The 14,924-nt window shown below is 32.5% G+C and overlaps 1 protein-coding gene across 1 annotated transcript in view; it reads right to left on the bottom strand.

The window, feature by feature from the left end:
• Positions 1–14,924, bottom strand: part of LOC111700786 (dual specificity tyrosine-phosphorylation-regulated kinase 2) — a gene marked incomplete at its 5' end in the record, with an annotated part of 52,811 nt that overhangs the window by 17,253 nt on the left and 20,634 nt on the right.

Here is a 14,924-nt window from a genome sequence, read left to right as displayed (position 1 = left end):
AATATAGTGGCTAAAACTGCATGGTTGACCAAAGATAAACAATATTTATATATTTAAGATATTGTACAGGGGGGGGGGGTCACATAACTGAGAAATATCGGATGAAATCGATCAACTCCTGATCTAATGATGAAATATAGAACAAAAAGACGGTAAATAGACCTCATGTAGTTTATTACGTGCATTTTCTTCCTTTCAACATTAAGCTACGCGCTTTTATAACGCGCGTTAGGATATTTTATAATACACTCACAAAGAACAATACATTACACAATCCCCTGAAGACCAGCATTGGAAAATTCATATTTAATAAATCTCACAAAATCACTTTTTCCTCATAAATAATCAACCTTGTTTATGTGTCTGTTTCTGTGTTAAACATTTTTTCATCTTTTTAGTCTTTCTTTTCAAACTTTAACTTATTCTATGTTCCTCCCTTTTCTTCTTTTTTTTCAGCTTATCCTTTTCTTTAGTTTAGTTACTTCACATAAAAGTTTAGTTACTTAACATAAAAGTTTAGTTACTTAACATAAAAGTTTAGTTACTTAATATTAAAGTTCCGTCACCTAAAATTTAAGTTTAGTTATCTAACATTTAAAGTTTAGTTACTTAATATTAAACTTTAATTACTTAACATTAAAGTTTAGTCACCTAAAATTAAAGTTTAGTTACTTAATATTAAAGTTTAGTTACTTAATATTAAAGTTGTGTTACTTAATATTAAAGTTTAGTCACTTATATTAAAGTTTAGTTACTTAATATTAAAGTTGAGTTACTTAATAGTAAATTTGAGTTACTGAATATTAAAGCTAAGTTACTTAATACTAAAGTTGAGTTACTGAATATTAAAGTTAAGTTACTTAATATTAAAGTTTAGTTACTTAATATCAAAATTAAGTTACTGAATACTAAAGTTAAGTTACTTAATGTTAAAGTTTAGTTACTTAATATTAAAATTAAGTTACAATAAAAACAAAGTTCAGTTATTCAATTTAAAGAGTTGAATACATCTATCGATCCCTTGTTATTACTAGACGTATGGATGAAGGGGGGGGTGCGGGGGGAGAGTGCCAGACATTTGCGTGATTTCAACCTCCAAGAAACTGAAGGGGGGGGGGGTGAGACATTGTAAGAAATAAATCTAAAATTTATACTAGAATTGGGGAATGTGAAGCACAAGGGAATTCGTGTAGTTTCGCTTTATTTATCCGGAAGAAAACAGCAAGTATAAAAGAAAGCAAGTTTCAAGTTTGTGTTCAACGGACGCCATTTTATTTTTATAGTTTGAGAAAAGACACTATTTTGCGAAATTCTCATTTCAATAAAACACACGACTAGAACATTTTGTTTATAATATTGAAGCCACCGAAACCATTTTAAAGTCACGCACTTTAATTCAGCCATTTTTGAAATGCTATCGATAGTTTCAGATGTTAAAAAAAAGGTTGCGCTTTTCTAACAGTGAAGAAAAAAAGTATGTAATAGAAAGAAAAAAGGGGAACCCGGATTATTTAAATTGACTCGAAGTATAACTTTAAGTGACTGATGCACAACGGTACCCGTAAAAAAATTTTTCTGATCAATAATGTTAATATATTGTCGTTCTTTGAAGCTAAAAGTGTTTAATTCCAAAATTCCTATATTTTTTTTCTGCAGTAGAATGCACAAGTCACTTTTTATAGAAAAACCAGAATTGAAAATAATCAGGTTTCAAAATTATAAACATTGATATAATTATAAACATTGATATCTATTTCATACTTGACCGGACAAAGCTTTGCTTTGAGGGTAGCTTGAATTTACGTTTAGAGTTTCTTTGACTTAACATTTTCTATGCAATTGTGGCAAAAATAATTTTTGTATTTTTCAGTTTTGACCTGCAAGCTGCAAGGCCCTGTAATTTTGATTTTAATATTTGAAGTATAATAAGAAGAAAGGCTCCAAGTTTTAACACTTGTTACAGGGCAATAACCTCGGGTTCAAGAAGATATTTAAATAAAAAAATTCAAAAGCAAAATCAATTTTCAGAATTTTTAAATATTTCACATTTTTAACAAGTTCGTTATTTAACGCAGAGTACACTGTCAAAGACATGAAAAGAAAAAAATGTATTTTTTTCCTTTCAATTTTATAAATTTTATTGATAAAATTGATCTTGTTTCACATAATTATTTCTAAGAATTTGATTTCCATAACATAAAATTTCCATTAATCAAAATTGGCTGATAAACCTTAAAACCACCAAAATATTTGTTATTACATAAAAAAAAACATTAAATACGTTAAATATCAAGTTTTCAAATATTAACCAAAAACCTTGAGTTTTATATTACCTGCAATATAGCCATTTGAATACATAACATGATATTTTTTATACAACATTTTAATTCAAAAACCCCCTTCCCCCTAGCTATACAGGGTTACCCACAAAGAATGAGACTTCAGAGACGACTGTAGTGAATTTATACTGTCTGTATCTGTATTTTTATATTCATGATTCCCTGCAACTGTAAACTTGTTTCTTACTTCGCCAAATTATTCAATAAGCCGCATTAAAATAATAATTTAGACAAAAGACTTAATTCGAACTTGAAATCTCAAATTTTAAGAGTTTATAATCGTCTTCGCAGTCTCATCTTTTGTGGGCCCCCCTGTATCTGTTATCTCAGATTTAAATTCTAATATGTTGAAAGGTAATGTATGTCATCATGAGTAATCTTCTCAAGTATTTATTATTTAACTTCAGTTGCAATTCTAGATATTAAGTAAACACCACCCTCCCCCGGCCCAGGAGAAATGTGAGAATCACCCCTTCCTTTTTATCTAGTATTCCCCCCCCACTCGTTCAATTCAAATTCTCCAAAATCAATAAAAAAAAGATTTTTTTCAAACCTTCAAGATTAGACTATTTACGTAGGCTTAGTAATCATGTCCGGTCCTGATTACTTGCGTGAGTCATACATGCCCCCCCCCACGTCTATTACGAATTTTCGTACAAACAGGAGCGTACATATATAGAGCATAATATGATTTAACCCTTTTTAATCTGTATTAACCATTTTTTTTCTATGTCCCCCCAAAAAAATCAATATACAACCCTGCTTACAATACAACCCATATGCAAACCTTTAGACCTCCACCTTTCTCACAAACTTACATATGTTATTATTCATTTCAAGAACAGTAAAATATATTCATTTAGATGCATTTCTATGTAAAATGTTTGTGTAATAAAAGGATGTTTAAATTTGTACATATATTTGTACTTATATTTGTACATACATATTTTTGTTGAATAAAATGGCTATTGCAAAATGTGTTGTGTTTTTGTGTATGGTGTACTTTTATTTTCATTTTATAATAAATATTTTTGTCCATATATATTGTTTTGTTTTTATTTATTTATACAATATATGTTCTGTATGTTAGAGAAAAAAAAACAATATAATTTATATTTTTATTTTCGTTGTGTAAACATATATTTGCTCATGTACGTTTGGCAGTACGCACGATGTTTGTTTATGATACGCATACGGATCTTTGTTGAATTGCGCATTAATTCTAACACAGGGTGTGTTAGACATGTATATGAGCTTGCGTTATATACGCATAGCGTCGAGGCGTAGCTACGCAGGCGTAAATTCTTCAGTTATGCAACAAATTCAGCAGTAATATAAGTATTAATGATATATCTTAATAAACTAACAATAATTAAAATTTAAATATTTAGAGACTTTTTTTGAGACATTAGATAATTTCAAGCAACGACAAATTTTGACAAAAACAGTATTTTAATTGCAGCTTTATAGCAGACACAGATCAGTTAGTTTTAAGACTATATTTACCAAATAATCAACTGTTTTAAGATGAAGGACCAAGTTATCAGCTGAATTAATATTATGGACCAAATAATAAGCGGTTTTAGGATAAAAAATCAAATGATTGATCAACTGTTTTATTGAGATAAAGGACCAAAAGATCAGCTGTTACAAAATGGAGGATCAAGTTATCAGCTGGGTTAATATTAAGGACCAAATAATCAGCTGTTTAATATTATAAACCAAATAATTAGCTTTTTTAAGATAAGGGACCAAATGATCAGCTGTTTTAATATAAGGGACCAAATGATCAGCTGTTTTAAGATAAGGGACCAAATAATCAGCTGTTTTATAATATAGTTCTGCATTTTATCAGCTGTTTTTGATTTGTAGGCAACATTTAAATTATTTATGAAAATATTGATTAATAAATGAATAACGAAACAAAGCAATGTCGGTTAGAAAAGAGCGCCAATATATGATTCCAAGCGGGGGAGGATCATATTGGGCGGGGGAGTTTAATTTATAAAGTCATCTAAACTTTTAGCCAAACCAAACCCATAATTCAATAGGTCTAAAATATCAAATATATCCTATGTTGTATTATTTGTATCATCTACTTTAGAATCAGGTCTAAAAACATCTATCTTTGTTTATTTTTTAGGGTCAATAAACCATAAAAAGCGCACCTGCCGCGCTGCCGAACTGATAAAACCGCGTTTCCGGCCCCGTTTTAGGTACTCAGGATACAATAAAGAAAATGGCCGAAACAAAAATCAGTTTTGATAAAATGAACCCATTTTGACAGTTTTACCCCAGCGTGAAATTCTGAAGTGTATTTGTCTTTCTTTTGCAAGGTTAAACTTTTGCATGGGTTCGGGTCGATTTTCTGGTATCCACTGCTTTAATCAGCTGTAGGGCTGCCCATTTTCCAGGCTCTGATTTACAGCTGACTAGGGGGTAGGTCACCCACCCTTTGTATTGAGGAAACCGGTCTGAAGGGGGGAGGGAAGGAGGGGGGGGGGGGGTTCAGCCCGTATTTTGAGAAAACATTTTTTGCAAGTGTAAAACGTAGGTATTTAGATACACGACACAATGAGTTGAACATATTTTAGATTCTAATCCTTTCTTACTTAAACTCCCACATCCCTTGTTGTGGTGTAATCCCACTTATATTTTACTTTAATCCCACTCTTGAGATTAAATCCCGTATCTTCCAATCCCATGAAATTGCAACTCTTCATTCTCTTTTCACTTTATTCCCGCTCTAATCATAGTTACTCGTTGAAGCTACTTTCACTATGCTTTTCTTGAGGTTCTAAAAAGGCTGCTAAAATATAAAGTATCAGCTTACATATGTAAAGAAAGAAACGTAGCCTCCCCCCCCCCCACCCCCATCCCCGTTTTTAAGTAAACCGCCATTTCAAGTTAATGTTATGGTAACTTTAATCCTTAAACTTTCACTATCTCTCTCTCTATACTTTTTACTGGACTAATTAACCATAATTAACCAGCCATAACCTGGCTAAACCCCCCCCCCCCCGGCCAAAAATATTAAACTTTTGGATTTGGTTTCTAAGTTATTTGCTATGCAGGTTTATTAAGAATAGTAAATAACGAAAACAGGAATGTAATGTATCCGTTTTTTAAATTAAATTTATTTTTAAGTCAAAAAAAATTTCTAAGTAAGTAAGTGTATTTCTAACTAAGTATATTTCTAATTAAGTATATTTCTATATAAATTGTATTTTTAATTAAGAATATTTTGTTAAATTCGTATATTTCTCAGTACGTTTATTTCTAATTAAGTATATTACTATAGAAAGTGTATTTCTAATAAGTATATATTGCTAAATAAGTATATTTCTAAGTAAGTATATTTCTAATTAAGTATATTTCTAAAGAAAGTGTATTTTTATTAAGTATATATTGCTAAATAAGTGTATTTTTAAGTAAGTATATTTCTAATTAAGTATATTTCTAAAGAAAGTGTATTCTTTATTAAGTATATATTGCTAAATAAGTATATTGTATATTTCTAAAGAGAGTGTATTTTTATTAGGTATATATTGCTAAATAAGTATATTGTATATTTCTAAAGAAAGTGTATTTTTTATTAAGTATATATTGCTAAATAAGTATATTTCTAAAGAGAGTGCATTTTAATTAAGTATATATTGCTAAATAAGTATATTTCTAAGTAAGTATATTTCCGTCTACGTATCTATCTATCTATCTTTAGTCTCTGTTTACTCTGTGTAATTAAGTGTAATTAAGATCAATAATAAAAAATCCATTTAAGAATGTAGTTTACTTAGTAAAGTAATACTAGGAATACTAGGAGTACTAGGAATACTAGGAATACTAGGAATACTAGGAATAGTAGGAATACTAGGGAGTACTAGGAATACTAGGGAGTACTAGGAATACTAGGGAGTACTAGGGAGTACTAGGAGTTCCCTGTACCAGGAGTTTACACGGTGGACTAAGCCAATGGGGTCGGTCAAATAGGCCTAGGATTAGGCAGGGTACAGTAAAAAGTCTGAACGCGCCATGGTAGTTGTCATTGTTAGCCCTACGACGGGACTTTGCCAAGAAAATTGACCCCTGTCGTATGTTAGTCTGGTTAGGTTGACGTACTGTACCATAGGATCGGGTCAGTACACGCTGTAATTTGGCAGGCCGGTACAAACTGGGCAGGTCCTGTTCGAATTCAAATTTACTACGGACCAGAGTGTTTAAGTATCGTTTCCTTTTTGAGGTCTAAGAAAACACTAGAAAACACAAAGAGAATATGAAGAAATCAATAAAAATAGTATTCATGAACAAAAATATTGGTAGATGCAAAACTGCATTCCCATTCATTAAACCGGGTTTCTGATACTGGGTTTTATGACGATACCCTGTATTAAGTTTCGGACTCTTGACACTGTACTGTAGTTTATGTATAAATAGAGGGGGTTATGTGGGTAGACTAATCCATAAATATTATGGGGACAAATGTATAAATACTAGACAAGGTTAACTTTAATCTGAAAAGAAATAAATAAAAGTGAGTCTAAACCCTGGCTATTCACAATCCTACAGTGTACTCTGTTTATTTATATACTACGAAGACGTATACAATATACATCTATATTTATATAAATGGTGCGTGTGTTTGTAAGCATTTATGTATGTATGTCACACTATTGTGAGTCTCATTGGCTGGAATTTTTCACTTTTGGAAATTGCACATTTTACAGTAATATAGACATTGGCACAGCCAGGAAAAAAAATCATTTTAGCAGACAGACGTTTTGAAAGACAGACAGATAGCTATGCAGATACAGATTGGTAGAAACTAGACACAGATAGATAAGGCAGATACAGAAGAAATAGGCATATATTTATGCAGATATGGATAGATGAAGGCAGACACAGATAGATATATACAGATAGATATAAACAGATATAGATATAGGTAGATACAGATAGATATAGACAAATACACATATAGATATAGGCAGCTAGATACAGATAGATATAGACGGATATAGATATAGGCAGATACAGATAGATATAGACAAATACAGATAGATATAGACAAATACACATATAGATATAGACAGATACAGATATAGATATAGGCAGCTAGATACAGATAGATATAGACAGATACAGATACAGATATAGGGAGCTAGATATAGATAGATATAGACAGATACAGATATAACCAGCTAGATATAGACAGATACAAATATAGATATAGGCAGACAACATGGCTGCTCAAAACTAGCAAATAATATAATATTAACGGTTAAACACAATTAGATAGATATTTATTATTCAACCGTTAATATAAATTTTGGTTTAACGGTTAAAAATGTATATTTAATATTCTAATAGTTAAATGGTCAATATGTACATCGTATAAGATGGATCCTTCATACATCTTAGTCAATGAATTATGTATGAATAAATTTGATGGATAGATAGAAAGATGGATAGATATATTTATGAATTCAAAAGGTGAATGTTATTCGAGAAAAAGAATAAAAAATTTACGTCAAATCATTATTTTTCTCCAAGCTCCCCCTACCCCCCTCCACCATCGAAGTTTTTACTCCTCAAGGAGTGGGGGAAGGTAAGCAGCCATGAGCCACTACTATTTCCTCTTCCGTGCCACATACTAGCTATTTTCTCCTCCGGCAGCCATGAGTCACCACTATTTCCCCTTCCGGGACATCACATTTGACTCTTCCTGGCAAATCTAATTTTTTAAATATATTATAAATATTTAGGGCCTCTAATTATTTTCAAAAATCCAGACGCGTCACGCAAAAAAAAGCACAACCATTTTTTCAATTTTCTCTAAAAACATTTCACATTATCCCACAAGGGTACCCTTCAAAACTAAAGTGTATTCTCAGGTGCATTATTTTTAATATATTGCTCTCAAAAATAAGCCATTTTTTAATGAAAAAATGTAGATTCGGAAAAAAAAGTTTTGCAGTTTACTTTAACAGGAATCATCCTTTTTCATATTAACACAATTTAAATATATATTTTTTGCGTGACTCAGGTGAATCACATTTTAAAGGCTCAAAATATATTATTTAAAAAAAGTAGTTTTGCCAGGAAGAGTCCAATGTGGTGGCCCGGAAGGGGAAATAGTGCAGGCTCATGGCTGCCAGAAGAGAAAAAAGCTAATATGTGGCACAGAAGGGGATATATTTCAAATAATATATTCTCTACTAAGACTCCAAATCATCCTTTAAAAACTGTAGGTTTGTCTTAAATTCCTTCTTAATCCAGAGATTTGGGAAATAAATCCTAAATATCTTTTTTAAAAACACAATTTGAGAGCAGTGTTCAGTGTAGAAAGCTCGAAAACATACCTGCAAACAAAATTAATCATGAATTTTCATATTTAAATTTTTTCAAAAGTTTTCCATAATTTAAAACATGAAAAAATTAATGAATTCACATGAATTATATTATATTTATATTAATTTGTCTTAAATCATAAAAAAATTAATAATTTTCTGTTTCAGCCAAATATGAGATTAAGGGATTTCTTAAAAATTAATCAGTAAAGAAGGAAAAATTCGATTAGATTTCTGAGAATTCAATTAGACGTGTACACTGTACACTGTACAGAAAGGATAATAAGCAAAAAGTAATAAAGTGAAAATAATCATATAAAGATTGACAAAGCGTGTTGGGAATATTAATAATAAAAAGACAAAAAGATAATAATATAATTATCTCAATATACTTATCAATCATATCATACATGCCAGAATACAAAATATAAAAGATTTTCAGTTTGAATTTTAGAAATATAAAAATTTACGTGAAATTCAGAAGTTTCTCCCCCCCCCTTGCCATAAAAATGATTTATAAGTTTGAATGACCTGTTTTTAAGGCCTAGAAACCAGGCCTGTTTACTCTTCCGTAAAGGCCGAGTTTTCAAGGCCGGGCTGAGGCCTAGAAAGCTTTTAGGCAGTTGCCTCAATCTATCTCAGGAAGTAAGATTTAGTTGACCCGTTTATTCCTACTTTCCCTATGCATAGAATAGACGGGAAGGGGGAGGGATATAGGAAGGGGGTGGGGATATGGGAAGGGGAAGGCAAGCAATGTTTCGCGTCATCCTAATATCCAAGTCAACGCGGAGGGCTTAAATAGATAATGAAAACATAACTCCATCATATCAAAGATAAACAATAAAGAAATCAATTTTTTAAACACCCCCCTCCCATAAATAAAAACATTTTTGGCGGAAAATTATTTGTTTAAAAAATGTTGAATGTTGATAGTTTAATAAAAAAAATTTCCACCTAAACTCCCGTCCCGGCCCCCCACACTATAAATATATCTGTAAAAATACCTTAATTGATGATAGATAGATATTTAGAAATTATTTTTTTAATATAAAATCCATTTATACAGCAAAAAAGAATTAAGAATAAAAAGGGAAACAAAAATTAATACAAAAATAAAAGTATATTTTTGAGTAATGATGTTTTATCATATATGACCCAGTTAGTGTAATATATGGATAGGGATGGAGGCGGGGGGTGTAAGGATGGATGGGGGGTATAGGATGGTAGGATGAGAGGGAGGTGGGCAGGATGGATGGATGAGAGAGGGGGGTAGGATGGAAGGATCAGAGGGGGGCGGGTAGGATGGAAGGATCAGAGGGGGGGAGTAGAACCTAATGAGGAACAAGGATAGCCAAATAATGAGAGGGGGGTAGGATGGAAGGATCAGAGGGGGGGGGGGTAGGATGGAAGGATCAGAGGGGGGCGGGTAGGATGGAAGGATCAGAGGGGGGGAGTAGAACCTAATGAGGAACAAGGATAGCCAAATAAGTATTTGTGCCAATATAAATATATAATATATTGCCGTGTCCCCAATTCAGAATATATTAATAATAGCTTTCTCAACAAAACTACTTTTTACACAAAACTTTTTTTCTTTCAAAATTGTCAAAATCTGGGACAGTCAAAAGAAGAAAAGAGATAAAGGAAGAAGGAGAGAAGCTATGACAAGATGAATAATTAAATTAGAATTTTTCTACATTTACTGCATCAAATTTATAAAATTCAAAACTAATAAATTGTTAAAAAATCAGTAAACTTTTTTATCAAAATTCCATATTTGATATTTTAAAAATATTTTGAGATGAATGAAAACCTACATGATGGAACCAGGGTGTATGTTATAAAAAAGATTTAAAGTGATATTACCGCTGAAGCATATTGAAATACGGTCAAATTTTCAATCGACAAGAAAATCCCCTGCAAAACTCAGCAAATTCTTTAAGGTAAAAAACTAGATGGGAAATAGGATTGCGTTTACTTAACATGTCGTATCTTCTCCCTTAGATATTTAAATACGTATTTATCAAATTTATCTATATCAATATTAAGATATATCAACATCAAAGGCATGGTTGATCGTTTGAAAACTAGAAATGAAACATAATTATTCACGTTGTCCTGGATATCCTCCTGTCCTCTCCTGTCCTGGATATCCCCATGTCCTGGATATCCTCCAGTCCTGGATATCCCCATGTCATGGATATTCTGTCTTGAATATTCTGTCCTGGATATCCTCATGTCATGGATATTCTGTTCTGGATATCCCTATGTCAGGGGTATTCTGTCCTGGATATTCCCTTGTCATGGATATTCTGTTGTGGATATCCCCATGTCATGGATATTCTGTTCTGGATATCATTCTGTCCTGGATATCCTCATGTCATGGATATTCTGTTCTGGATATCCCTATGTCAGGGGTATTCTGTCCTGGATATTCCCTTGTCATGGATATTCTGTTCTGGATATCCCCATGTCATGGATATTCTGTTCTGGATATCCCCATGTCAGGGATATTCTGTCCTGGATATTCTGGATATTTTGTTTTGTCTGGCTAGCCTGGCCTTGAAGGTGAGGTTGGCTGGTAAAACTCTGTGTCAAGGTGAAAATGGAATTCCCACAGCAAACTTTCCAGTCCAGGAGAACCATACCAGAGACCACAATTTAATCAACTTATCAATACTTAACTTAAACTGAGCTTCAGTAAAATTGAGTTTCCATTCCGAATATACCATTCCAGAGTCTACAGTTTAATCAACTATGCAATTTTAAATTCAAGCTGAACTTAATTTTAGTTCCAAGTCTATAAGAACCATACCAAAGTTTATTCGCTATTTCAACAATTCAACACTGAATTTAAGTTTAGTTTCCTCTCCTGGAAAACAAAAACAGAGTCTACAGTTTAATCAACTAATTTAAAATTCAATACTGTACTTAAGCTTAATTTCCAATGAACTTAAGGTGAGTTTTTGAAACCAGGAGTGTCGAGTGCTGTATTAACTAAACAAATTTGTTAAAGGGATCTGTAAACAATGTTTTTAAACTGTTTTAGTTTTCTTTCTTTTCTCCATTAAGTTCTTTGGTGTTAGAATAACTTTCAAGGAACAATTTATCCAAATTCTAGTATTTTCATATAACTGTGGTGGGTCATAAAGATGCGTCTTTTTTTGTATGTTAATTTAGTCCGGGTAAAAACTTAAAAACACCCTCCAACATTTATTTTAATTCAAAATATCACTTAATAATATCGAATCAGACTCTTAGTGGCGTCATAGTTAAGAAATGAATTTTGACAATTTTCTATTGAAATATAATTAATTCCCATGTTTACCCTTCCCTACTGCTGGTATTTCTGTGGCCGATTTATTGCAAAATATTTATTTTTCTGCAGATCAATTATTGCAAAACATGAATTTTCTGCAGAAGTTTGGAGAAAATTGGAACAATCCAATATTCGGTATTTTGGGGTTGCTAATAACAGATTTGGTGTTGTTAAAACCTCCTTTTTAATGTTAAAAAAGATAGAGGACAATAGAGAGGATAGAGGACAATAGGGGGGATAGAGGACAATAGGGAGGATATAGGACAATAGGGAGGATATAGGACAATAGAGAGGACAGAGGACAATAGGGAGGACAGAGGACAATAGGGGGGATAGAGGACAATAGAGGGGATGGTTGGAGGGTGAGGGCGCATAGCTTTATGACAATAGACAATTGCTAGTGATTTTATTCTTTTAATAGAAGATAACACTGAAATTGCATTACTTTTTTAAAACCTATCGGTGCGGGGGGATATTTAAGATTTATCTTGTATATAGTTCTAGTGAGATTGGAGGAGAGTAGAAAAGATGGATTAGAAACCCAGAAAACATTGCGAGAAAATATATTATAGAACATACATTTTCATTTTTAGATATATGTGTAAAGTCGAGAAGGGGGGGGAGGAGCTTTCACCCTCTCCGCCTAATCCTTTGTGTAAGAGCTGTAAAAAACGCACGGATTAGCTTGGATAGGTGTGGCAATAAAAAGAGAGTAATTTATATCACCCGGCCCTGTAGAGAAAAGAAAGGGTTTAAAACATTTTAAAAAGGTTTTTAGAAGATGTTGAAACACCCAGTATAGAAATTATGTTTGGCATTTCGAAAAACCCGTTTGAAATTAAAAAACCAATGTTAGGGATACGACCTCAACAAATTTTGTATTTCTAACATATTCTGTTTTGATCAATTCTATTTGTGAATTCGGAATGCTTTCGATAGTTAGATATTTCGAACAAAATATTAGATATTTCGAACAAAATATGGCGTTTTATTACAGTGTAGAGTTGGAAAGGAGAGACAGGTAAATCGGCTAATCATACAACAGATCTTCTCCAGATTGGATAGATAGATAGATAGATAATTAGATAGAAGATAGATAGATAATAAGACAGTTAGATACCACCTACTAGAGAATTAAGTGTTGGTAAAAACAGCTGTAGAGAGAGAAATATAAATTGCAGTTCTTAAAAAACCGGTTTCACAGGCTACGCACACTACACCACGCATATTTACTATACAGGGTTCTCTAAACTGTACTGAAAACTGTACTTAAAGAGTAAAAATGTTAACTATATTTTTTTAAACTGTACATTGAATGTACTTTCAACTGTATACATTAAATTGTACTTAAGAACATGCTCTCAAATGTATTTAAACTGGAAACTGTAAACTAACCCGACCACGTATCTTTACAGTAAAATATCTAACATTTAAAAGATTATTATTGTTTAAACGAATCAACCGTAACGTCCATATAGCAAAGCCAATGAGATGTCCTAAAAGATAAAAAAATATCTATCTTAGACCTTTATGAGATTAAAAGAAATTAAATTAATTTGTATTTGACAAATATGAACAATTCTTGGATCGGAAGTTTGGAATAAAAAAATCAATTTTGCTCCCAAGTTATTTGATACAGTGATAACCAGAAAACTCTGAAATAGGAAGTCGACTTTTAGACTTACAATATGGCTTTAAATAATCCAATGAACATGAGACACAGCAATTGAGCAGTGCTAACAGACCCATTTCACTTCATAAGTGATTTAATAACTTTCTAGTAAAGCTATTTGCTTTGAAACAAAGGCGCTTTAATATTGCGTTAATGTCGTCTTCCTATTCTACAGTCTTCTGGGTATCACTGTAATTAAACCCTAAAACATTAATTTTCCCGGCAAAGCCATTTTTGCAGGCAAAAAAAAATCATAAAAATTTACATAATTACATTATAAGAAAGTTTAAANGTATTTATTTGTATTTTAGCCCATTTATCTGAAAGCGGAATGCAGTTTAAAAATTAATCTAAATTTTTGTTGTTCAAAAAACTTGTTTCTTAAAGTTGGACAATGGACATATCAAGAAAGATCTAGTTTGAAAATACAAAATTAGATTTTTTTGCTTACATAGTACTTTCCCTAGATATCTATAAATCAGCTAATTTTATCGATTAGCAAAGTTTAATGTTCATCAAAACAGCTGAGACAGCAGAAATTAATTAATCAGCGATTATTAGCTTCCGGTTCTTCTTTTCTAGATCCTACAAAATATATTTAATTCAGAAAGAAAACGAGGAAGCAAGGGGATTGAAAGGGGTGGAAAATTTTGAAGGGAGGGGTTGAGAGTTTTGTAGGGAGGGTTGGAGAGTTTTGTAGGGAGGGGTTGAGAGTTTTGTAGGGAGGGTGGAGAGATTTTTAGGTAAGGGTGGAAAATTTTGAAGAAATGGGTGGAAAGTTTTGAAGTAAGGGGTGGAAAGTGTTGAAGGGAGGGGTGGAGAGATTAGTAGCGAGAGGTGGAGTGTTTTAAAGGGAGGGTGGAGAGTTTTGTAGGGAGGGTGGAGAGTTTTGAAGGAAGGGGTGGAGAGTTTTGTAGGGAGGGTTGGAAAGATTTGAAGGAAGGGGTGGAGAGTTTTGAAGGTAGGTGTGGAAAGTTTTGATGGGAGGTGTAAAAGTTTTGCAGAGAGAGTGGTGGAGAGTTTTGCAGGGAGGGTGGAGAGTTTTGAAGGAATTGGTGGAGAGTTTTGAAGGAAGGAGTGGAGAGTTTTGAAGAGAGGGGTAAAAGTTTTGCAGAGAGGGGTGGAGAGTTTTGAAGGAAGGGACGGAGAGTTTTGAAGGGAGGGGTGGAGAGTTTTGAAAGAAGATGTGGAAAGTTTTGAAGGGAGGGGTGGAGAGTTTTGAAGGGAGGGGTGGAGAGTTTTGAAGG

Source organism: Eurytemora carolleeae, unplaced genomic scaffold (genome assembly GCF_000591075.1).
Source record: "Eurytemora carolleeae unplaced genomic scaffold, Eaff_2.0 scaffold169, whole genome shotgun sequence".
Taxonomy (NCBI): Eukaryota; Metazoa; Arthropoda; class Copepoda; order Calanoida; family Temoridae; genus Eurytemora; species Eurytemora carolleeae.
Note: the sequence above shows the minus strand (reverse complement) of the source record. Positions and strands in the feature narration are given on the sequence as shown.